This window comes from Cyanistes caeruleus, chromosome 4 (genome assembly GCF_971803275.1).
Source record: "Cyanistes caeruleus chromosome 4, bCyaCae1.hap1.1, whole genome shotgun sequence".
Taxonomy (NCBI): Eukaryota; Metazoa; Chordata; class Aves; order Passeriformes; family Paridae; genus Cyanistes; species Cyanistes caeruleus.
Window position 1 is genome coordinate 57,362,800 of NC_141704.1, and position 25,226 is coordinate 57,388,025.

Here is a 25,226-nt window from a genome sequence, read left to right on the forward strand (position 1 = left end):
CTGGGAATCACCCTATGTGCCTGACAGCATTGTCCAAATGCTTCTTGAACTCTGTCAGGTGCTGTGACCACTTCCCTAGGAGTATTTTCCAGGGCCCAACCACCCTCTGGGTAAAGAACTTACTACAAATATTCAACTTACGTCTCCTCTGATGCAACTTGAGGCCATTCCCCTGGCTCCTGTCCCTGGTCACAGAGAGCAGAGATCAGTGCCTGGCCCTCCTCTTCCCCTCACAGGAAGCTGGAACTGCACTGAGGCCTCCCCTCAGTCTCCTCCAGGCCGAGCACACCGAGAGACCTCAGTTCCTCCTCATGTGCAGCTTTCCCTCCACACCATTCACCATCCTCGTGGCCCTCCTCTGGACACTCTCTAATAGTTTATTAGCAATGGTCTAATAGTCTGACACTGTGGCACCCAGAAGTGCCCCCAGCACTGGAGGTGAGGCCTCCCCAGCCCAGAGCAGAGGGGACAATCCCCTCCCTTGCCCGGCTGGCCGTGCTGGGCCTGATGCCCCCAGGACAGGGCTGGCCCTGCTGGCTGCCAGGGCACTGCTGGCTCCTGTTCAGCTTTGTATTAACCAGGAGCCCCAGGTCCCTTTCTGTAGCACTGATTTCCAGCTTCCCATTCCTCAGTCTGTCTGTACATCTAGGATTACTCTGTCCCAGGTGCAGAATAGGGCACTTTCCCTTGTTAAATTTCACACGATCACCCACTGGGTGCCCCGTCCCCTAATTTGTCAAGGTCTCTGCAGGGCCTTCCTGTCTTCAAAGGAGTCAACATCTCCTCCCAGTCTGTATCATCTGCAAACTTGCTCAGTATCCTTTCCTGTCCTGCATCCAAGTAGTTGATGAAGATGTTGAAGAGCACAGGGCCTAAGACAGAGCCTTGTGGAAACCCATTAGTGACTCCCTATTCACAGTAACCCTTCGTGCCCAACCCCTGAGCCAGTGCTCACCCATTGCATGATGCATTGATCCAGCTATTTAGCTCTGAATGAAACATGAATTATCTACCAAGAATACTTATGATTGAAGCTTGTTCTTGGTAATCAACTTTAGAGTTACACATAACTTTTTTTTTCTTCTTTTTTTTAAATCTGACTTTCTGTAGCAAACCTTAACATTTCTGCCTGGAGGAGAAATCACACCAGGTTTCGCATCAGATTAAGACAACATTACCTCTGTCATGCATTGTTACAAATCTCACCAGAATCACATTGAGCCTTCTCCCTTCACCATGTAGCAGACACTGAATTGTGCTGCAGGGAGAGGCCAAGGCACCCTCAGTCAGGAGAGATATTATTGCATTCCCTCCCAACCCCGAGGGACAGCTGTCACAGGGTTGAGCCTAGATCTCAGTCTAGGAATAGGGAAACTTTCAGGGAGACATTGAGGCAGAAAAGTGCAAGCAGTACATCAACTAGGGCAGTGATCTTCATGGCTGAGATGAAAGTGGAGGTCTTTAGCTTTTGTTAGCAGCTCTGTTGATCTAGTTAAACAAATGGTATGACTGGAGTTTGGGTTGTGCTTCTTGTCTTTTGGAACCAATTTAGGAAATGTTCATTTTTCTCATAATCTTCCCTTTTCTTTTTTTTCATCTAAATTCTGTTAAATTATACATATGTGGTTCTGCTTCCTCCCTGTTGACTCATCAGTTGTATACAAGCAGGCTAAAATAACCTCCACAATACAAAGCACTGTCAAATGCATATAACAAACAGCAGGGAGGAAGGAGACTTATTTTTCTTCTAGTTTCTTTCTGGCTACACTATTACTGGGTGCTGCTTCTCTTCTGCCTATATAGCTTCAGAAAAGGACACAGTAAATTGCAGGTGCTCTTTCAGAGTTGGATAAATCCTGAGACAGAATGACCTGAAAGACTACCTTGGCCTGGAAGAGATCTGGATACTAACTTTATGACAGGATATGCCCTATTACTTGGACATTATTTTAATTTGGAAGAGATTTTGAGTGTAAAACAGGAATTTGTAATGCCACACTCTTAACTCTTGTGTTGGTATATTGTTTAGTCACTGGGGTCAAAATACTGATTTGAAGTCAAATCACTGATAAGACCACAATAGAAGAAAAATATTGCCTGTTTATGCATTGGTTTTATTATGAAAGAATAAGGCAAATATCTGAGGCTCTTTTCTATCACTGAGCATTAAGATCTGAAGTAACTGACAGCACAGGAGGTTAAAATCTTTTACCACAAAATTACCAGAGCAAAAGGTATCAGCTGTACAACCATCCACCCATTTTTACCCTGGAGGAACACTTGCAGAACTGAGAAGGCAGGTCAATCACCAGATTCAATCCAACTTTGACCTCATATTTTCTTGGGGTTTTTCAAGAAGGGCACCATGGATTCAAGTGTCTTAGTCCTCTTGCACAGGATAAAACTACATGTCCCTTAAGATGTGACCTGTGTGGGAATGCCGAGTCATTTTACATTGGCACACAACTAAATAGTCATTAAATCATGCTTGTTTCAGGTAGAATTAAATCTGGGTTAAAAATCAGCTAGAGGGAACTGCTCATCATGCCTTGAACTGGCACTGTCTCCAATACAGCACTAGTCAAAGAACGAAAATCCACCTCTGGTGAATTAAAATTAAGTAGCACTTTCCTTTTTTCATACATCAGCCCCACCAAGCAGAGTAAGGTACAGAAATGCAGTAGTTTCTCCCCACATACTTTACTGCTGCATCACCTATTCAAAAAAACACACACACAGAAACCATTTATTTAGATAGCAACCATCTGTTGGATGAAATCACACCTTGACCACAAAATGGCCATTGTCCTATCAAAGAAGAGCAAAAATATTCCAGCTGTCTTTTTCTCCTGGCAGATACAGAAGCAGCCAGGCCAGGATACCCTTTGGAAGCTCACTGCACACATACGAGATGAAACCTGACCTTTTCTTAGCATGGAAATCCAAACTACCTTAGATCATCTGATCTGATGAGATCACAATATAGATGTAAAAAACACCCCAAGTGCAGGACCAGGTTATTTACGGTTATTTGTTATGCCACATTCCCAGCACTCAAAAAAGGACTGAATCACTGGGTGTTATTCTGATTTTGATACTACATCCACTTTAGAGGGAGGAACAAATTCTCCCCTGAAACTCCATCCTGTGCATCCCTTCAATAAAGCCTACAACAAAATACTAATGGGCACTGAAGAGAAGTGAGAGAAGAAATATTTTGAGTAGTTAAGAAGAGAGAACATGAATAAAAGGCACATAGCAAAAGACAGAGAAATCCTGAGATTTTTAAGGGGAGAATGACCAATTTCAACCTAGGATTAAATGTACTTTTTAGGACTGATTTTTGCTGATCTAAAAGTGAACATAATCATCCCATGCTGGTAGTAGGACAGAGTTCACATCCTGACACATCTACATGAGCAACAGGGAAGAGAAGGGCAATGCTCTGCTCCCAAGTCTTGCAAAAAGTACCTAACTGGTGAAGTCTGTATGACCACAAAACCCATCCTTGCTAGCTGTCCTCACAGCAGATTATCTTGACAGCTCCTCAGACAATGTTTCTTCCCTACAGCCACATTCAGGCTTTCAAGCCATGAAGTGATACTGAAAGGTTATGAAAAGTTCCTCCTGAAAAAAATCCAACAGGGAGGCAATTGCAACTACTCGACTCATCCTCAACTGATCCTTCCAGATACAGGCAGGTAACTTCTCTTAAAACAAATACTGCACTAAAGCTCTTGCACAGGTAAAGCTCTGGGCAACAAAACTGAAAGAAGAGTAAATCTCTTCTGTGGAAGAGCAAAGCAGACAGAAACAAAAAAAATAAAGTGAAGTACTCTTACTATTCTTTCACCCCAGATTTTCTTCAATATATGGTCTGTTCCCTGAGCTGAGTAGGGATAGCCACTTCTCAACATATAGAGACCAGTAGCTGCCTTGCTGGGATCAAGATCCCTCATCTCCAATTGGCAAATATGGTGTAACTCCAACTCCAGTGAAGAAATACCACTTTGGATCACTTGAGATGTTATCCACAAATTAGTTGTTAACAGACTAGAAGTATAGTAAATCAATTATTTACAAGTAACACCAAGCAAGAAATGAGTGAAAAAAATAAATTAGGCATTGTCAGGAAAAACTGACAAGAAGAAAAAACCTCCAATTCCCATTGCTGTTGGGATGTGCAGAATCAAATAACTTCTTTGTATGGTGAGGGCTAATAAAACATTATAACCCACACCAAATGTTTCAGCTTAAATTTTTAGACTACTTAATTCTTACTAGTCCAAAAAAGAGTGTGAAAAATTACTTTCCTTTAATAACATCTTACTGCATTTGAGGCCAAGTCTGTGCCCCTCAGACTACAATAACCTGAAAAGACTGCTAAGGGAGTGCCTACAGGAGACACAGTGCTCTGAAGCCACTCCTTCACACTGGTATGTCATTCAAATGCAAACTTCTCAATTAGCAATGCTCTAAAACCAAGTAGCAATAATTGTGTACAATAATAAAAATTGAAAAATCTACAGGGCAGTGAATACCAGCTTGGATTCTTACAGGTTCTCCAGAACATCCACTTATTTTGTTATTGTGATTGCTTTGTTTTTTAAGACATCTGATTGCAAAAGGCAATACACAAAAGGCAAACCACAGCCCATCCATAACGCAGAAAAGCCTGCCTGACTTTGCAAAGAAACTAATGCAGTTGTTTTGGTTATAAAAGGGTCATGATTAAAATGCCAATGACATTACTTCAGCAGTGTTGAAAATGCACTGCTAATTAAAGTGTACAATGAGGATGAATACCTACACAGTCGATTTGAGTGACTGCTCGTTTTGGGTAGCCTTTTAAAACAGCATTGCTGGTGGCAGCAATACTGCAAGCCTAATTTTCTTGACAAGTCAGGATTCAGCTTTCCAAACTTGAGAGATGCTGCATTAACTGATGAAGACTGTAATTCCATCTGGGGGAACACAATAAATTTGAGCTTTGTTCTCGTGGTCTAGCATGTCACCAGAAACCTTTGCCAGAGTTACAGAAGTACTACATGCAGACGAGAGTGCATTACCTCATCAATAAAATGTTTCAGTAGCTTTTACAGAAGGAGCAGCAGAAAAACAAAGAGCAATTTGAACTTGAGAGAAGCTATTTTTTCTATCTTATGAGTTAATTTGCAATGCCAAAATGTACCATTAACTAAAATAACAGTTTATTTGTAACTTCATTTTAAGCTCATAAGCAAAAAAAAAAAAAAAATTCTTTGCAGCACTATAAATTGTGACATTCCATTTCTCTAGAGTGGTTCATATTGCAGTTTTTGAAACACATTATAAAACAGGGAGCAAGCCAGCATTTTGTAGATATAAACCAAAAGATACATTTCCCTCAGATACAATTTTTTCCCACAGAGCTCTGGATCTCAGCTTTGATCAGAGCAGCTAATATTTTCAACAGATGCTGAGGATTGGATTTTCTTCTTTTAAAACAAATAAAAGGCATTTTCCATCATATCTCATCCAAATGACTGCATCCTAAATTTAGAGCAGTATTTCAATCTTCTAATCTGTACAAGACCTTGTTCTGAGATCATGTTCACTTTAGCATGTCCATCGTCACTGGCTTGAAATTCAGATGAGAAAGGAAAGCACTAACAATTTTTTACTGAGAAATATTGCTTTGGAGAAGGGAGGAGACTTATTCAACACTCATGCACATCATCTGTCTCACTAACATTCCAGTCTTCAAAAAGCCCCCTGAAAATTAACTTGTTGAATTTATCACGCCTAATTGTACAGCTCACTAGCCTCATCTTTCCCCTTAATTTCATCTGACAGGGAGACACTCTAAATAAAATGAGGCCAGAGTCTATACAGAAGGAGCCAGACTAACTAGAAACTGGCAGAAAAAGTAGGTTGCCCAGAAGTAAGAATTCAATTTCAGGTGTCCTGTGCTTTTCCCTGCCATCCCCACTTTTAGGAATTTCCTCTGTTGCATTGAAGACCAAGTGTCAAGTCTGGTGATACTCCCTCCAGACACCTACACACCCCTATATCTTCTTGTAATTTCTTTTTCTTGTAATTTTTAATTTTTTTGCTGCCTGACACTGAAGCAAATGCAAATACACTTGACACCTCTGGTTCAGCTCCGTATGTGATGTCCTACATTAAGGGAGCTCAAAGTGAAATTATTTACCTCCCTTCACCAGCAAGGTTCAGAAAGGCAAAACATAACTCTTCCAGGGTTGCAATAAAAGAGGAGGAATCAGATGGCAACAAAAATTAAGGCCATTGCTGAATCTAAAGCCCCTCTGTGTTCTCATTTTACTACTTATAGATAAATATATTATCCAGGTATCTTATCACATTTTGATTATCTGCATTGCTCCTTTGGCATTTTGTCAAGAGTCACATATATGTAGCTGTCATTATTCCAAGCAGGTTTTAACATTTGCAAGTGCAGAGTTTTCTGAAGGTTATCAGAAAAAACAACAGAGTTCAGATGCAAAATAAACCGGAACAGTTTCTATTCAACTGGCAAAAGAACACATTTTTTAAAATCAGAACAGGGATTTAATCCATATCTGGAAAAATATTGGTGATTTGTAAGGTGAAGCAATGGGATGTATAATGTTAAAAATCTTTGGTTGAACCAGGTTTCATCTAATACAATAACCCTACCACCAACATTGATGGGACTGGTATTTTATCCCTCAGCTTCAGTAGCTGTGTTAAAGACTGTCATTTCCCATGCCACTGGTTAAGCCTTTTTAAACATATTCTTTAATTTGCCTTTTGTGCATTCTATCTTTCCATGCACTGTTAATGGTACCAAGTACCTTTTAAAGTATTTTATTGAGCTTTACAGTAATATACTGCAAATAACTTATAATAAAACAAAGATCAAGATGGAGAATTCACAGGATTTTAATTCTATTTAAATAGTCATTGCAATATCATTCATCTCATACTAAAAAGAAAACAATATGTACCCACATTAAAACACAATATATATGCACAGATAATTGGTTTCCTTTGACACTAAACAATGCAAAAAAATTAAGTCATTTAGACATAAATAAACCTTGCATCTGGAAACCCGTAAGCATAATAATAAATTCTAAAGAAATTAGATAGTTTTGTCATCTAGAGCTGAGGAAGAGCTAAAACTCTCCATACCTGTAAAGTAGTTTATATTTTCTAGATATGGCTTTCAGGTAATGAAAGTCTCATAGCTTTCCTTAGGAATCTCATTCATAGGCTACCAGACCTCTGGGACAAAGTCCTGGCTGTAGTAAATTAGTCTAGTTCCACTGGCTTCAGGCTAACTAGGTTGATTTTTCACCAGCTGATGTATTTTTACAGCAGTACAGAGCAGAACAAAATTAAATGTCATTTTTATAATTGCCTCCCTCATTTAACTCAATCTCTCTTAAAAGACTCCAGCACTGCAGAGTTCTTTGTTTTAAATGCTGAAACAGGAGGTGAAAATGCTACCCAATAAATAAAGGACCTTTAAAACTCCAAAGGCATTTCCCCATGTTTCCATGGAAATGGGACTTCACTCTTTAACCAAGATGACATTAATGATCATATGCCTGAAGTCACACAAAAGAGAGAAAGAGGACAGAAATTGCCAGCTACTCCAGAGTATGTCGATCTGAGCACAACCTCTCCAGCTAGGGGTAGGACTTGATACTCCTTCTGCAATGCAAAGCTTCAGCAGGAGCAGCTCTCACAGTGTTAGAACAGAGAAGGATTGCTGCTTTATTTTTAATTTGGCTCAGTAACCATGTTTGCTAACTATAGAAGTAAAACAAATAAATCAATGTCATCATCATCTGAGGGATGAAGAGGAGGAGTAGGAGAAAGAAAGGGCAGCTTTAATAAAAGTAACACTCTAAATGTGTTGCCGTGCTCCAGCCCCCTCGCAATGTGTCTGCATCTCAGTTTTATCTAGCCCTGCCAGCCATGGCTTTATGCTGAGGACTGGAAAGGATCACTCTGGATTGCTCTGTTGGAGGCTATCACCATTACAGAAGGAGCTGACAGCAAACACCAAGGCTTTACTGAGCTAGGAATGTGTGCCATGAACGACAGACCCTGCTGTAATGAGCTATTGGTCTGACGGTGAGTGGAAAGGAAACAGAGGTGTGAAATGACTCATCAGGGTTCCATCTTTTCCATGGCCAAGACAAGAGTGATCAGGGTTCTTCAAGATACTCATTCCATCCCTCACCGCTGGATAGCACTGACTCTGTGCTGAGGAGACTTTGGGCCTGGCAGATCTGAACCACAGATGGCTTAAGCCATATCTGTTTCCTTGTTCATTTGTGACAAAGTGTCCTGACTCTCTCCTAACTGCAACACCATCATTTTTTCACTGAGCAGAGCTGGAGCCTTGAAAATGATTCTGTGAAGAACGTGCCAGATCAGTTTGCACAGTGCCTACCCAAAGGCCAGAGAGACATCACACACTACACAGGTGCTGAAGCAGCAAGGAAAATCCCCCATACTCTGGCCAGAGAAACTCCAGCCCACCTTGAGACCCACACACTGAACAGAGGACAGATCACATTCAGGCCTGATTTATTAATATGCTCTTCTGGGCATGCAAAGCCTTAGATAGACTGCATTTAAGAAAAAAGTATATTCCCTCCTTTATCCCAAATTTAGATCCCTAAAAAAAAGTGGCTCTTAGTCTAGAGAGCAGAGCAGCCTGTGATCCTTTGCACCACAACCACAAAGCCAAGTGCTGGAGGTCTAGGGCAACAGATCTATGTGGAATATTTCTTCCCCATGTATTCTGTACAAAGCTATGCCCTACCTCACACTAGCTCACAGCACCAGAAAGTAGAAGGAATGACAAAGCTGATCCTTTTGTGAAGATTAAAATAAAAGATTAGCCAACATTCAAGAGTTTTTAGGTTTGTTTGAATGTGAAATTCTCAGTAGATTTAAATGTGAATCAGAAACAGAGAAAATATATAAAAAAAAAAAAAAAAAACAACCAAAAAACAAAGAAGACCAGAATTTCCCAAATGTTGCAGTGCTCCTACTCATTGTTCTGGAAACAATTATCATTTTTCAAAACCACATATTTACAGTATCTTGTAAAAAGAGATGGAATTCAAAGAACAAGAATAACCTTCAGAGTAAAATATATTATACATGCATACAGTACTACCTGAAGCAGATGTTCTAGTGAAAAACTGAAATTTGGATGACTCATTTTACAGCTTTGGTGTTTCCCTTCTTTTTTTTTTTCAAATATGGTCACGTCCTCCACAGAGGTCTAGTTACCAGTTTGATTGTGGATTGACCACCATGCAAGTGGGTCAGCCTGAAGTCCAATCATAATGATGGTAAATTAATTATATGGCATTGAATTAAGACTCTCAAGAAACTCTGATGAACTGGAATGCCTAATGCAGATGAAAAGAACAGTCAGTTACTTTGTTTTGGTTTAGGTGTTACTAATCAAATACAGTGCTTTGCCAGCTCGGACTCCAAAACTCAGCCTTACATAAAGATCAGGACTAGAAATAACTCCATGTTTTGGGTAAATTTAGTGAAGTTACGAAATGTAAACACTAAACACAATCTGTGATATTGACTACAGCAAATGTATGAATCATTGTGATGCAGCTACATGTCAATATATTTTATACTGGGATTGCCTTTGAAGCTAATATACTGGTAAATCAATTCAAATGTAACCAGCTGAGTATAAAAACAATCAACTTATTTGGGTTTTGCCTCAACGAGTATCCCAGCATCCTCTGACATGCATTGATTTTTCTAATGGTACCACCAAGGTAGAGAAGCAATAGTTTGGCTCTTAGAAATTAAAAAGGAAACAAGATTACACTGGTGGTTTTTTCAGCTTCCTACAAAAACTCAAGAGCACTGAAGGAAAGCTGAGCTGGGCTTTCAGACTCACCTGAAGCCAGCAGCCCCACACATTCTTTTCTACATCTATTACTGTTTATTGGCAACAGAATTCTGTGCTAACCTACCAACTAAGAAATCTGATGGGTGGTATTTGCATCTTCTCAAAGCACTACTTAAAGGGAAAAAATAGAGAAATTTCACTGAAACAGACAAGACCAAGAGTAATATGAAGAGAGATGGAGTGTGGGTGTAAAAACAATTTTTCCTTCCCTATTCTTTAGATTTTTTTCCCCCTGTGGTTCTCTAAGCATTATATTTACAAGAGGCTTGGTGCCCTATTCTGGTACAGGATATCTGCAAAAAGAATTGTAAATTCACATATAGGTAACAAGAAAATTACCATATCAATTTATTTTTTAAAGCCAGGTAAGGGAAGGAAAAACTTTGGACTGGGATTTGAAATGGGCCCCTGGGAATGAGTAGAGTAATGGAGATGATGAAATCAGAACACTTGGTAAGGCTGTTGGTCCAAAGCACATCCTCAATGTTCTTGCATTCCCGTGGTTCATGAACAGAGTCAGGGCAGCATTCAGGATCAGACAGGACCACTGCAGAGTGCTCATGAAACACTTATGCTGTCATGAAGATGTGCAAAAAACAAAACAAAAACATGAGGGCATCTGTAATTCTTCACTCATTGTGCAGCATAAATAATGTCATGAGGAGAAATGAGAAGAAAACAAAATATTTAATAGCTTCTCTTTGAAACAACAGCATGCATCCTGCGCACAGAGGGATGCAGGAATTCTGTGGAAAAAACAGAGTGCAACTGTGTAATTAAATACTGAATCACAAGGCATACATGCAAGAGGGTGGGAAAATCCGCATCCTGGCATTTCCTAACTTTTGCATGTTTGATTTTGCAGTCACGAGTACCTTTTTTCCATACGTCATGAACACGTGTCTGGTATGAAAACAAACACTGCAGTCTGTAATTCACCACTGTTCTCCCCAAACTGAAGGGCTGCACTCTACTTAAGCACTTCCTTGGAAGCCAGAGCCACCACCTGGTGCCCCCACATCACAGCAAAGATGGGACTCACCTTGCAGTTCTGCAGCTGTGGAGGGTGCCCAAAACCCAAACCAGTGTTATCCTCATTCTATACAAATAACCTGAAATGGAATTCAGGGCCATTTCTACAAGTGAAGGATTGACAAGACAGGTCATAAACCCATCAGAACTCTAGATAGAGCAAAAATAGCCTTTGAAATAAAAAAGCAGCTAGCACTAAGTATAGCACTCACTAGCAACTTGTGGGAACTCAGAAGAAGGGAATCCAGAGGAGAAGTCCATCACTAAGGGAATATATTTCAACAGCAAGCTGGCAAGCATTGTTGCAGCATCAGTGCAGGGGTGGAGGATGAATAAAGGAAAAATCTGAACAGGACCTCTTTTAAAAGGACCTTGAAAAGCTCTTCTAAAAGGATTTAAACTAGTTGCATCAAATAACTCTATTAACAAGACACAATCCCCTCCAGTTCAGGAAGGTTCCCTACCTTCTCATTCCTGCCTGCCAATAAAACATGTGACAATGAAAAATTGGACTCCAATAATCTGGTTTTTGCTATTTGAAGCATTTCATGAGTGCTTCAGAAGCTGCTGATATGTGTTGTTTCCTTCTCTTGCAGAGATAAGCTTTTGGGTTAAATTAATCCACCTCAAAGCCAACAACTCAAGGATTCCAGGGGCTGACTTGGATTCACTTCCAGAAGAAAGGAAGGAGAAAAGTCACATTTTAGATTTGGATTACCTATATAAAAGGTTGCAATTCTTCCAGTAATTTGGTATTAAGCTATATTTATAACAAGTGAACAATTTGCTTACTATATAGCAAGTTTTTTACCTCCTTTTTTTTACCTCCTCTGCCTATGAACCAAATGCAGGCAAGAGAAGTAGGGGAGAATAAAAAAGAAATATCAAGAAATGGAATGCCATCCTTAGGAATAGCTGTATTTATGTTCCCACTCCCAGCTTCTTTTCTCTCTGACCAGTCTTCTTCAGGTAGCATGTCTGATCCCCATCTCTCTTATTGCAAAAGCTAATCAAGCCTCCACAGAATAATAGTAAATACAATAACAAAATATTTTCATCAAGAATGTCTCCATGCTGAAAGACAATTTTGTCTGAGATTATTTTAAGGAATATAATGCTCCTTTGCCACAGGAGCTATCAATTCACATTGGGATATCAGTTCCAGAGCTGCAATTTGGCTGGATCTCCCTAGGAACATGCCTCTGTTGTTGGTCCATGTAGACTGCTTCAAAGCAAACACAAATGAGCAGCGGTAGCAGATCTGATTCTCTGGGACAGCTCTGCTGCAGCTGGAAAAATCCCAGCACAACTAGAAAATTCCTGTCTGAGTTCCATCCACTAGCTAATGTACATCCTCATTGCTGAGATTTCCATCCCCCCAGCATTTATTCAACCTGCTGTATTTAAGTGTTTTTGTGCAGTGTCCTCAGTTTTATGTATTCATCCAGCCACTGCCTGGCACTAACAGTTCATGCTAAGAGTTGGACTCAACATACAAGTGACCCTGGCAGTCACTGTTACAAAATCCCTTCCAGCAACACAGAATCTATTATCAGCTGGTTTTGGTGAGAAAAGTGTGGTTCTACCAAAACAGAACTCGTGAACCATTTGGTACATTTTAAAATAAAAGACACAATTTGAAAAGAGGTGTACACTGCAGTTTTAAAAAATGTCTAATGACTTTAAAATATGACTCTGCTGGAGTCATAAATGGTTCCCTTGGGCAATTTGACACAAAAAAAGTTAATTCCACACAGGTTTGGTCAGAGAAGGATATTCTCATTGAAGAGGGCTGGGATGAAAAGATAAAAAAATTTAAAAACTAAAGAGAAGTCTTGATTTTCCATTTGGGGCTCTAATGATTTTTTTAAACATACAAAACGGTACCAAATACAGATATCACGTAAAAGGTACAAAGTGTCTTTTCCTGCCCAAAAATGTGTTTTTCATTTTTAATAGAGGCACATATGGAAAATACAGTCTTTCCAGTTCCTTCAAACTAAAATTAAATGATTTCTTGACAATAGAGTCTTTCTAGCATGTGATGCATTCTTCCATGTCAAGAAGATATTATAAAGCATGATTTCATTTCCTCATAGGCCACTTGACCATTACTCCCTCCAAAACCATGAGCAACTTGAACATTATTCTTATTTTTATTACTTTACTCTCCTTGTTACCCACCCCAGATTAGATTCTGTATCCTCTTAAGTTTACTTCCTGTACCAGTTTAAACCACTGTCTTCCTCCCTTTCAAATCCCCTCTGAAGGCCTACTTCTTCTGCACTACTTATAAAAAAAAGAGACAGGTAAGCATAGCTTTTGTTCTCTTTCCCTAATTTGCAAGAGTCAAAACAGGGAAAAGAGGGAGCTGCAGTGTTTGAAGAAGCAGAGCTGAGCATTTTAACAAAAATAAATCAAACAATGCATTCACTGACAGTCATTGCTAACAAACCACAGTGCTTGTACCACCTATCATTCCCCACCAAGACCTTTCAAATTCGAAACAGTGATTGCACTTTCCACTTTTGCTGGTATACACTTGGCAAAAAATTGCTTTTGTGGGAAAATACTTTTTAAAAATAGCTAACCAAAAAGATTGGAAGCTAGGAGGAATGTTGCTTTTTTAAGTGTAGAACTCTCTGTCAAAGCATCTATTTTCTCTCAGTTTGACGCATTACCTTATGATACATAATGTGCTTGGAGGCAGCTCTATGCACTGGGTACACCTCAGAAGTGTTCTCAAAATGAGCAGGCAAAAGGGCAGGTCCTTGTGTGAACTTACAGACTTTAAACAAAGAAAACAGGGCACTCCATGTAATCAATCTGTCATGAGATTTCCCCAGGTTGTTCATTTCAGGCAAATCAGAATATCCTTGTTACTTGTGCTAATGACTAACAAATCCCACTCATCTGGCACTCCCACTGTGAAGAAAAGCAGTAAACTCCCCCAAACTTTATTTTTCTGTATCTTAGAAGAGACTGATATGTAACAAGACCTACAGCTTTTTCTTTTTCTAGGCTAAGGTAGCTGGCAGGAAAACATCTCTCCAGACAGCTTAAGTAATAAGACCTTCATACCCCAGGCCCTTGCTAATGGAGAGGTGCCAAACAGATGGACAAGATACAGGAGAGATGACAAAGGACCCTGGATTCTCCTTTGGCTGATATTTTCACTCACAAATGTGTCAAACCTGTTCTCCTGAGGGGGTGCCACCCACACCATTCCTCAGCTGCTGGCAGAAGAGGATGGAGCCAGCTCGTGTAGCACCAGCCTCCACTGACCCAATGCTCCTAATTCCATACCACACGTTACTCATGCTTCTTGAGGTCAATATTAGACAAGAGTCTCCAAGTGAAGAGGGGATGTTCCAAGCCCAACAATCCTGACCTACACCAATCAGATGGGATGGGAAACCACTTGTTCCAGTGTAGAAAGGTCAGCCTTGGACCTCACAGAGAGTGGAGACAGCAGTTTTCCCCTAGCAGACCAGTGCCAGAATATTATGTTTTCCATAACCAAAGATAATTCTCAAAAGGTCAGACCAAGGGTGCAGAAGACCTAATTGAAGTCAGCAAAAAATCAGAGACAATACAATCTGATCCCATGCACCTTAATTTTGGTAATTTATACACAGCTAAGAATTAATTCTTCCAATATCTTGTTTTCTTCTCTCTCCCGTATTTCTCCTTGTAAGATCTGTTTTCCCTATGTTTTTAGATTTGAGGGTTGTTTTTTGGAGGGGTTTGGTTTTTTTTGGTTGGTTTTTCCATGCGCAGAACAGCATTTTTTCTTTCTCAAGTTTTAAGTCGAGTTTTTAAGACAGCGAGATCTTTGAGATCAAAGGTAGACTAAAAAAAATAATTTGACTTAACATTTTTGTTTTCTTCATGGAAGCTGTACACATCTTGTGCTAGGACTGAGGGCACCAGCTTGACTTCTACTTTAAGCCTACCTCCAGTCAGAGAAGATGCTCAAATAGAAAAAAATATTTTAAATGAAGGAAAAGACAAAAATACTTTTGAACTGGAAACTGTAGCAAAGAGGTGAGGTTTTAAAATAATTTCTTGTTGTTTTTTTTTTTTCTTTAAACCGCATTACTCTTCCTTAATGTAAAAGGCAAACCTCAGAGGACTCATGGAGGGCACTGTGTACACATATACAAGAACTAGAAAGTATTTTTATTTTTTTTTCCTGGAAACTATGTGCCAGCTTCTCTAGAGAAACTCTTTTTGGCATGGATCTCTAGGATGCCACATGCTGAAGGACAAGTGGATATACACTGAGCTTGCTAAAATCAATGACACTGCCTTGCGAAAAATTTCACTACAGGTTTGGCCAGAAAAAAAAGCAAGTGCTGAATGTCTCATAAATCAGCTTTTAGCTAGTATAAAACTGCAATGGCACAACAGAGCCACATCAGTGTACAGAGGACAGCACCGTTCCGTGCAGCTCTGCAATCAGGACTAGAGCATCAGAAAAGTGGAAAAAAAAGACAGCAAAAGCAGCTTCCATTCCTGTTCTTTTGGCCTTGCTTGCACATCAGAGATCTGACAAATGCAACAATTTCCCTGTCTGGCAGCTCAGCAAAATTGCTTATTTCAGACTGAGTTTTATGAAGTTTGAAGGATTTTCTAAGCCTTCAACAGCAAAACTAGAAGCATGTGGGTAACGTGGATTATTTCAAGCTTAGTGAACTTTCTCAGCAGTTCCTGACTGGTTTTAGACCATTAAAACATACATGAGGACAGCTACATTTACAGCTTTCAGCACAAATAAAAACAATGAAACATAACAGGAACCATCTGTAAAAAAACAGGCTCCAGAACAACAGCTCGAGGCAGAAGCAGATTCATGTATTTTAATGTGGAGTCTTGTTGATACATTTTTAGATAACCCCACAAAGAAATACAGGCTCCCTACAAAATATTTTATTGAGAGGAAAGGAACTAGGTTCTTCCAAGTAACATAGCAACTAAGTTGGCTAATAGGGAGATGCTAGGAGAGTGGAGCAAGAGTGGTCTCTATGTCTTCTTAAAATTGACATGCAGTCCTGACACCTCTGTGCCATCAAGTCCCTCCATGTCTGTGCCACCTCACACCGAGCCACTCGAAGGCAGCAGGATCCAGCAATCTTGCTAGCAGGGGGTTTAGTCTCACTATCATGTCAGCAATATGAGCTGCTCTTCAGGCTCAAGCTCCCAGCCTGTACCATGCAAAGGGCAGTATAATCTTACCTCTGTCTACTTGTCGACGTAATCTAAGAGAACAATCTTACTGAGACAGACCAAATGTTTACCTAAGCCAGCAGCTCTTGCTCACAGCAGATTAGTGATGGGCGTTAATAGAGAAAGCATGCCAATGTGGTGAGTACAAAGGTTGCCTTCCACATATCCATCTTGCCTTTAGCAAAGCAAAGCTTTGCTAAAGTCTCCTTGGAAGGGACTGCATCCAATCTTCCCACTTCCTGTTCACCAATGGGTTCTCAGTGTTCAGTTATTTGGATTTTTAACGCAGGTATGTTTGTGTCCATTGACACTGTGTGGCAATGAAAACCACCACATAATATTGAATTGTAAGCAAACGTTATTCCTCTCCTTTTAAACCTGTTTGACAAATTTATTTGGCTCCCACATCACAGGGAAGACTAATCTAGCGTTCCCTACCTACCTTCTGTTTGCTCTCCAAGCCACTCAAGCTGGTAAAACTTTTTCTATTCAGTCTTTTCCCAATCATAAACTGTTCCATTTCACTGATCTAATTACTATTGCTCTGTTTGAGCAGTAAGCAGAAATATTCAGAGACTTATCTACAGTGACTACTTAATCTCTCTCCAAATGGGCACTTAACTAATGCACAGTCCATCCTATCCCGAGTTACCTGCAGTGTAGTGCAGACAGAGAAAAGTAGCCTTATCAACACAGAATTGCAAGCCCCACTTTATAGTCTGTTCATTCACTACAATTGATCTTCCCTCCTCTCCGCAGTTAATTCTCATTTTAAATAGCTAAGAGACAAGTTTCAGCACCCCATAGTTTATTTCCTCTTTCCAAACAATTTCCAGGGGTGGATTTAGCACCAACTGTTCTAGCTCCACATAAATTTCTGATAACATCCCTCTAGACCAGAAACCACTGGTGCCTAGTATTTTTAATCAGTTTTTAGACCAAGATAATTCACCTCACAGAATGCAATTTTGTTTCTTATAGACCAAGAATGCTGTTCAGAAAAATAAAAAAGTAGCAAATACGGATACATTATGTCAATGAGATCATAAAATAAAGAAACAGCTTCGGCAGAGGGACCAGAAGTAGTGTGACTAAATACTGCCACTTCAGCCCATCTCCAGCCTTGAGCAATCCAAACTCAATGCAAGCAAATCCCAGTCAGGCTTAGAGATTTGTCTGCATATCAATAGTAAATCCAAATCCCACGAGGATTCACAGTTATCTCAAAGCTCACATGTATGGCAAATAAAGCACTAGCCACTCATCCCTAAAGCTGTAACATACCACAGCTCTTGCTCACGGGATAGTTATTGACGCTGCTAGGAAAGTAACTGTAAAAAAAGCAGTAGTTTGATTATTTCTGGAGGATTTCTGGAGGTCGAGATGGGTGGGAATGACATGCCTCCACCATATAAAAAATAAATATCTTCCTTTCTTATAGATACTGTACAAAACATGGAGGTAGCAGGCATTGCCCAAATTTTTTGCTGCGTATATTTAGATTAAATAGTTTGAGGTATTTATAGATTAAATCAAAGTGTGCCTCAATAGCTGCATCCACCAGGCTGCTAAAACACTTTGGCTGTCTTTCAGCTGCCAGATAACTCTGCACAGTAACTACTCCACACCACTTCCCCAGTAAGGCCAACATGTGCCAGGTGTCTGCAGGAAACTGTGAATGGCATCACAAATGAGAAGTGAATGCTCAGAGCCTCTGCAGCATAGGACTGGGTTGCTAAGGAGGATAGATACACTGTAGAGATGTAAATTATTTTAGCCCTGTTAGTGATCTTCCATGAGAAGCACTCACAATGAAGAAAAAAACCTGGGAATTCAGCTGCATGTATTTTTTTATTCCTGCAATTCCCTTCAGTTCACTGGGCTGTGCAGACAATCATTTTCTATACAGTCCAACAGCTCCATTTGTTTTCTCAGACTTCTTCCAATTTCAAGCCCTGTAGACTTCAGCTCTGCATTGTTTTAAGAGAAGCACTGCAAATCTCTTCAAATTCACATGCATCTCTAAATTGAAGTGCACTTCTGAAGCCTTTCTTACCCTTTCCCCTTAAAAGCATCAACAGCCCTGACCTAAGAGGAAGAGTACAATTATGGCTGTTTGTCAGTAATTTTGTTCATAGAAAGAACAGTACAGACTGCAATTTGTTTTTCATAGAAAAATACTTAAACAGCAATGCCAAATAGCTAGAAAACAATGGAAGAGGTGCCTCTCCTGTGGATGAAAGGCAAAAATCTTTGCCAGCACATCTTTTTCTAGTGCAAGCAACTCAGACATGAATAAAGTAAAATTCAGAAAGAGGTCCAAATACATGCCAAATAAATTATGAGAGAACTAAGCCTCATATTGACCAGGACCAAGAAGTGCTGAGCTGTCACTGAAGCCCAGGCCATTTGAATTTGTTTTGTGTTTAGGAACACCAACGCTGACATCAGCAGAAACATTTTCAGAAAACCATTTCCTTCCCATGTGAGGAATGGCAGAAGAGAATGCAACCCAGAAAAATGCCAGTATAGATCAGTTCAAGTGTTTATTGACCTTATAATGACAGCAGTTTTGTCTTTTCCCATAGGATGTAATCCTAAACTGCTCAAAGTTCTGCTGTTTGTGTAATGTTCTTTATATGCTATACAGGTTAGAGACACGTTCTCACAGGTTCATTAAAATAGGAACTGACCCCTAACATAGATGACCACTTAAACAGGAACTAGAAAAGGATCAATTTGTTTCTAATATCAGACATCTTTCATGGAAGTCACATCCCAGCACAAAGTCTGTTTGCTACAGGGTAATATAAATGAAGACCTGAGGAGAAAAATAAAGGAACTCTTGAATAATACCACTATGCTAAACATTTTACATGGCAATTTTCTCAGTAAAACATCTTGCAGAGATGTCCTTATTAGCTAAAGAAGCTATGAAGAAAGGTCATCTGCTTATTTTGCTTTGAAGAAATAAGATTCACCTGAAAACATACACAGGAGTGTACAGTAAAGTGAACTGTCAGGCAGACTTTAAATACTGGACTGAGTCAGCCTCCCTGTCTGTCAAGAGAAGAGAAACCTCAGGGGGCTGCAGTTACATGCCTGGATCCAGCAGCCTTCTTGAGAGAGAGCAGTGAATTGCCAACATTGCTAGTGAGACACCAAACCCATCCTTTTGAATAACAAGATCTTCCACAGCTTCTCATGTTGCTCACCTCCCTGCCTTAACTCATTCCAGCCCAGCTCATGGGAGTTGATTCCCAGCCTCATTTCAGGGAAGGTGAGAGAGATACTACAGTTCCATAACCACTTTCCCTTTGGACAGAGGTTTTTGCCGTCAGGAACTGCTGAGTGCTTTTAGAACTAATGTGTAGTAGCCACACTCATTCCAGCACCACTTGGTGAATACAATGATGTGAGATGCAAAATCTGTTGAAAGCAAAATCTCAGACCTTGTTGGAGAGTAACAGCTCTACCCCTGCATCACAGTCTTTCCAAAATATCCAGGTGACTGGCTATTTCCTTCCCCATGGAGGAGCATAAATCCCAACCTAAAACTCTTTCAAGGGTTAAATTTAACAGTGTCTGTACTCTTTCCATGTCCCCACACCCCAATGCTTTTTCTAAGGACACAGTGTTCAGTTTCAAAATAATCTTTTAAACCTGATCTAAAATAGCAGTTTCCTGCTTGAACACAGAGCTACGTGAGCCGCTCCCTGTTCCTCACAATTGCCTACATATTCACCAGGAAAGACAGAAGTAACAATATACAGCAATTCAAATGCATTCTTTAAAACAACATCAAAAATAAAGACCTTCAGCAGTAGAGTTCTTTGCTCCTTGCAGGAGCTCCTCTCCAGCCAAAGGACTCCAGTGATTCCTTCACAATTCACAATGATTAGACCAAGATTTTCTATCATGAAGCTGAGGGAAAACCTTGAGTTAAGGGAATTTCAGTAAATATGGAAACACCTGGTGATTTTCATTCAAGATATGTGCAGGCAAAGAGTAGGAGTTAGGCAGAGATTTCTCAACTCAATGCTGCTTTTGATTAATTACAGTGAAATTGCACTCTTTTATCCACTACTGTAAGCAGAATAAGATTATTACAGGACTGATCCCTGAGAAAATACAGAAGACATGGATGAACCCAGTTACCCACTTCAAATTTCTACTTATTTCCACTCTGTTCCTCAGAAGACCCCTCTTCTTTTTTTTCCCCCTTTTCTTTTCCAGCTGCAGTAATGTTCTGTTTAAATATCCCCACTGAAATATCCACAGTGACTTTTATTCCTTAGAGAACTCCACAGTTCCAGAGCGCATCACTCTCTGTGAATTCAGGCCATTTTTGCCAGCACGCATTACTTGACATTTAAAGTGTCACCATGATACAAAGCTCCTGGCACACCAATATCTACTTGGAGATTTTTGTCCTCCTTTACAGTGTCTACAAAATGTTTTCTCCTATCCTTTTTTTTTTTTTCCAAACAAGAATTTTCTGCAAATGAAAAAGCACCCTATTGACAGGCCTGTGAAATAAAATTTGCCTCTCCAAAGAGCATACAGGTTGACAAAAAAATGGAAATTTAGATGCTCAGTTTTATCTCGACGTGTCTATTCCATCAAAAAGGGATCACCCACCCCAAAGGAAGTGAATGCTCAGGGTCTGAAGCCCACAGAGTTCTTCATCTCCCTTGTTCAGATGCCCCATTTGACAGCAGTGCTGAGCAGAATGCTGCAGTTGTGAACTGCACAGATACTTCCAGACACACACGCATACGCTTGGAAGGATTTGAAGCATTCAGAATGGGCACAAATACTCATCTGGAGTTTTAAGAGAGCAAGTCCTAGCTGTGTTTGTCTTTGAGGATTTGGTTGCATTGGGGGTTTTTTGAGGCTATTCAAGTATTAGGAATATTTGATGAAGCAGCCTACTGCATGCAGATTTCCCAGAAATGAAAGAACAAAGATACACTGATGAGCTGTGTTTATCCACCTCCAGGGTGAGATATAAAATGTATGAACTGCTTCAGACCAAAACAAACAGGAATTTAAGAACCTACTGACTAAAATGATAGGACAGAGATGAGAGCTGGCAGAAGTTCTACTCACTTCTTAATTCTCACTGTCAGCATTTCATGATGCATACTCCAAATTCTGACAGATAACTTACTCAATGAAAAAGTCTTCTGAAAAATCAAGTAACTCAGGGCAGCTATGCTGGACTGTCTTTATTCTGTGTTCATATGTAGTCTCACATCTGTGCCACTTCATATCTGCAAAGTCTAACAGATGTAAGATTCCACCTGTTGAGTGAAATGGCAATTTGACCCCAGACTTAGGTGCTGCCCTTTTCTATCCCAAGTTTCTCATCCAGTCCCCCTGCAGTGACCGGGCAGCTTGCCCGTTCCCTGATTTCCGGCACCTTGCTGCTCCAGTTTGGAGACAGATCCCACACTGGTGCTTTGTCAATTGTCACCAGCAGCTGTTGATTTTTCAGGATATATCACATGTCCTCTTCAGTACCAGTGTTATTTCATACTTTATTCCCTGCAGTAACCCAAGACAAGTATCATCCGGTCTTAGGTGATCTAGCCTCACGTTCTTTCGTTGCTTTATCTGAAATGGGCACTTGCAGATAAGAAATCCAGAGTACTGGGAGGAAGCAGTATGGAGTCATGTTTTGTCCCTGATGTAAAAATTTCAAATTTGCTTGCAACAAATATTTTCATATGAAGTTAACTTGATTTTAAATTTAATCACATTGCCGAACAGATGTTTGCCTCAAGGTCACCACAAACACATAAATTAGGAGCTTGCCAATCTTGAATCTGACCATAACCTACTGCTGTGTGAAAATTCTGAAACAAAGTTAAACTTTAATTTAAACTTTAATCAAAGATTCACATCAGTCTTCCAGCTTCTTTGTTGGTATTTCTGATCACTGCAAACAGTGGCACAAATCTACATTTTAGGTGACCAAATACTGATGCAGGGGTCTCCAGTGTAGAGCAATTGCTGCTCTTACATTCAAAGAATCTGTCACAAATTAGACATCCAGTTATGAACCAGGTGGGGGAAAATGCCTTTGAATTGCCTGTATAGATGCAATTAATAATTTGACCTGATTTTACCTTTGATCAGAGGAGACTAAACTAGTTAAAACTATTCAGCCTAAAATTTTATGTAATGTTGACCAGATTTAACATATATATGCATATTACAGATGAGGAAACAAGCAAGTATATGTTATATCTGCCATTTCCAAAATAAGGGGAATGAACATGTGATTCCCTGTTACTGACATTTTTAAAGTTAATTTGAGGTAAATATTGAGGTAAATAGTTGAACAAATAGACAAACTTGAAAGGGACATTTTCAAAAATGACCGTGCACCCACACTCAGCAGATTAAATTGTTGGTCTCAATATGGGCATCCAACATGATCCCTTTTTTCTTCAGTAAAATGTAAAAGCAATATACCATGTTTTAAATTGTATGTACATTCAGAAATTGCATTATTTTTTCCAATAGTAAAGTTAATAAATGAAGAAAAGCATTTCTTTCCACAGAGAATAACACACCCAGCTAGAGTCCTCCAAATGTGATACAGGTAACCCAGACAAAAATATTCCTAACTGACAGATCCAGGAGCATGTTCATCATCCTACTTTGTCCATATTTTTTAAACATTTACTCCCAATGTTACAAGAGAAGACAGAATTTTGGCTCTTCTATTTGTTTGGGGTTTTTTTTCTTCGTGTTTCAATTTATCAATAGTGCCAGGTAAGCTTGACTGCAATGAGCTGACTAAAGAGTCTTCTGAACACCATTGCTCTTCTTACACTCATTAAATTTTTCTGGAAACTGAACTCCAAAACTCCTGGATTTATTTCAAACATTCATGTCTTCCCAGGGATTTATTTGGAATTTTCCAAGCTTTCAACTGCAAGATCAGTCTGTGCCTCCCATGAGGAGCAGCTGGGCTCCTTGCAGCTTGGCTGGAGGCACGAGGGGAGTACCCATGCCTAAGAGAATTCCCCAGCCCTCCCTGCAGGAGGTCTATCAAAACCTCAAGGGAAGGCTGGAAAAGGTCTTCTGAGACACGATTGCCATACTGAGACAGAGTGCTAGAGACAGAAGCAGAGAGATAGAGCTGAGAAACAACAAATCACTAAACTTTCTAGTACTGAAGGGAGCCAGTTTTCTAATTCCTTAGAGATGTTTCAGCAGTGAAAGGAGCTTTTGTTTTTATCTTAGATGGCCAATACACATCAGGATTAATTAGTAGTCATTAGAAGATATTTTCCAATGAAAAATAAACCAGGAAAAAGAGGTCCTTCTGAATACTTTGAATTCAAAATGAAGCACAATTCTCACACACACAAAACTCTCATTACAATTTTTTTCCATTACCTTGGAGATACATATTTCACTGAAAAATTATAATGTTCTAACAAAAGAGTGTGACTTCAGAAGTCTGGTTCCTCCATGGGCACACTGCTATTTTCACTGTGCAGACTAGTGCAAAATGTGAAGGATAACATCCTCTAAACAAAACCACAGCATCACACACCTCTGGCTAGTTCCACTGTTACTTTCTTCTGGAGAATCCACTTTCAAAATTAACCTGAAGTTTCCAACCATCTTATGAACAGGAAATGATCCAAAACAAAATATGAAACTTGGGTTAGAAGATAAGTTCTTTAATCAATTGTTTGAAATATTCTGTCTTAGTCAGATCAATATTAAATTGCTAGTTGGAGGCAGAGAATTATTCTATTACCTCTTTTAGAAGTGCAGAAAATTGCTTTCATTTGTCAGTGGGAAAGGGAGAGAAGTTTTCAGGCTTCATCAATAGACATCAATACAGTCTCAGTATAAACTTCTCTTCAAACACCTCCACAAGTAATCTTACAAAAAATATTTTTTTTCTGTTACAAGAAAAATAAAATGCACTTAGCAAAGATTGCTGACAAATTAAGTTTTGAACAGAAATCTACCTCCAAGCAATTGAATAAAGTTATTTTGCTTTCTTAATTAGTGAACATTATGCAGTATAAAACTGTTTTTTCTTTTTGTTTTGCTTTAAGTGTGTTTGATGAAATGAAGGACAACTGAATGGCAGGATTCCTCTGTTCCAAGCTCAGTGTGATGCTCACATGGGCAAATAACATCCTGCCATTAGTGTGTGCCTGGACAATGAGGGAGAGAGTCTACAAAAACAAATGGAGGGGCAAAAAAAATACAACCACAAAGTAAAGCAGATCTTCACAGGAATCAAGGAGGGCTTGGGGCCCAATATAAAGTCCCCTGCAGATGATGGCATCTCTGCATCAAACCCTCTCCATTACACAGCAGAGCTCTGCTCAGCTTTGCAGGAAAGTTGAATTCCTGGTCCCTTGCTTGGCAGAGGTAGAGACCTCTTTCTCAAGACTGTGTTAAATTTTGAAGGAATCAGCACTCCTTCCTCCTCAGCAAGGAAAAAAGACATATTTTTGTACAATGAAGACTCTTTCAAAGGGGGAAGAAAGGGTTATACATGACCACTCAGGAGTAAGAAGTCCCAACACTCAGGTGCAATAACCATCCAACAGTAGAAAGAGATAGAATTTGCCAGAAGTTAAGTTCAGACATTCATTACCCTAGCCCAGAAAAATGGCAAAAGAGATCATTGCAAGGAAAACAACTGGCTTTTCTGAATACATGCTTTTCCTTCCCTCACCATCATTCCCAAAGCCCCTCTTGTCTTTCCATCTCAATTCTCATGCCATTTTCCACAGCACTGCATGTGCACAGTACTGAACACCAGGAGCAAACCTGATCCATACAATCAGTGAACAATGCTGAGTACAGTTCATCTGAAATCACCAGCAGATACACCACAGCATCATGTGTGATGAGAACTGTCATTCCTCACCCATTAGAGAAAGGAGTCCAGAAATCTTGAAACACCTTCAGTGCTTGTGGACAAGATTGGCCATTATGTCACTAATCATTATGTCAAAACTTT

At 39.7% G+C, this 25,226-nt stretch overlaps 1 protein-coding gene across 12 annotated transcripts in view; it reads right to left on the reverse strand.

Annotated features, from left to right (window-relative positions):
* The window catches only part of DGKI (diacylglycerol kinase iota), a 199,970-nt gene that overhangs the window by 135,040 nt on the left and 39,704 nt on the right, over positions 1-25,226 (reverse strand). Inside the window, exon 1 of one of the 12 annotated variants that reach the window (XM_086884909.1) lies at positions 142-939. The exons of 10 other annotated variants lie outside the window; for them this stretch is intronic. The gene's annotated coding sequence lies outside the window, so the exon portion shown is untranslated. Of the gene's footprint in view, positions 1-141; positions 940-25,226 lie in introns of those variants that run through there. One more of the 12 variants, XM_086884910.1, reaches the window with a different exon arrangement.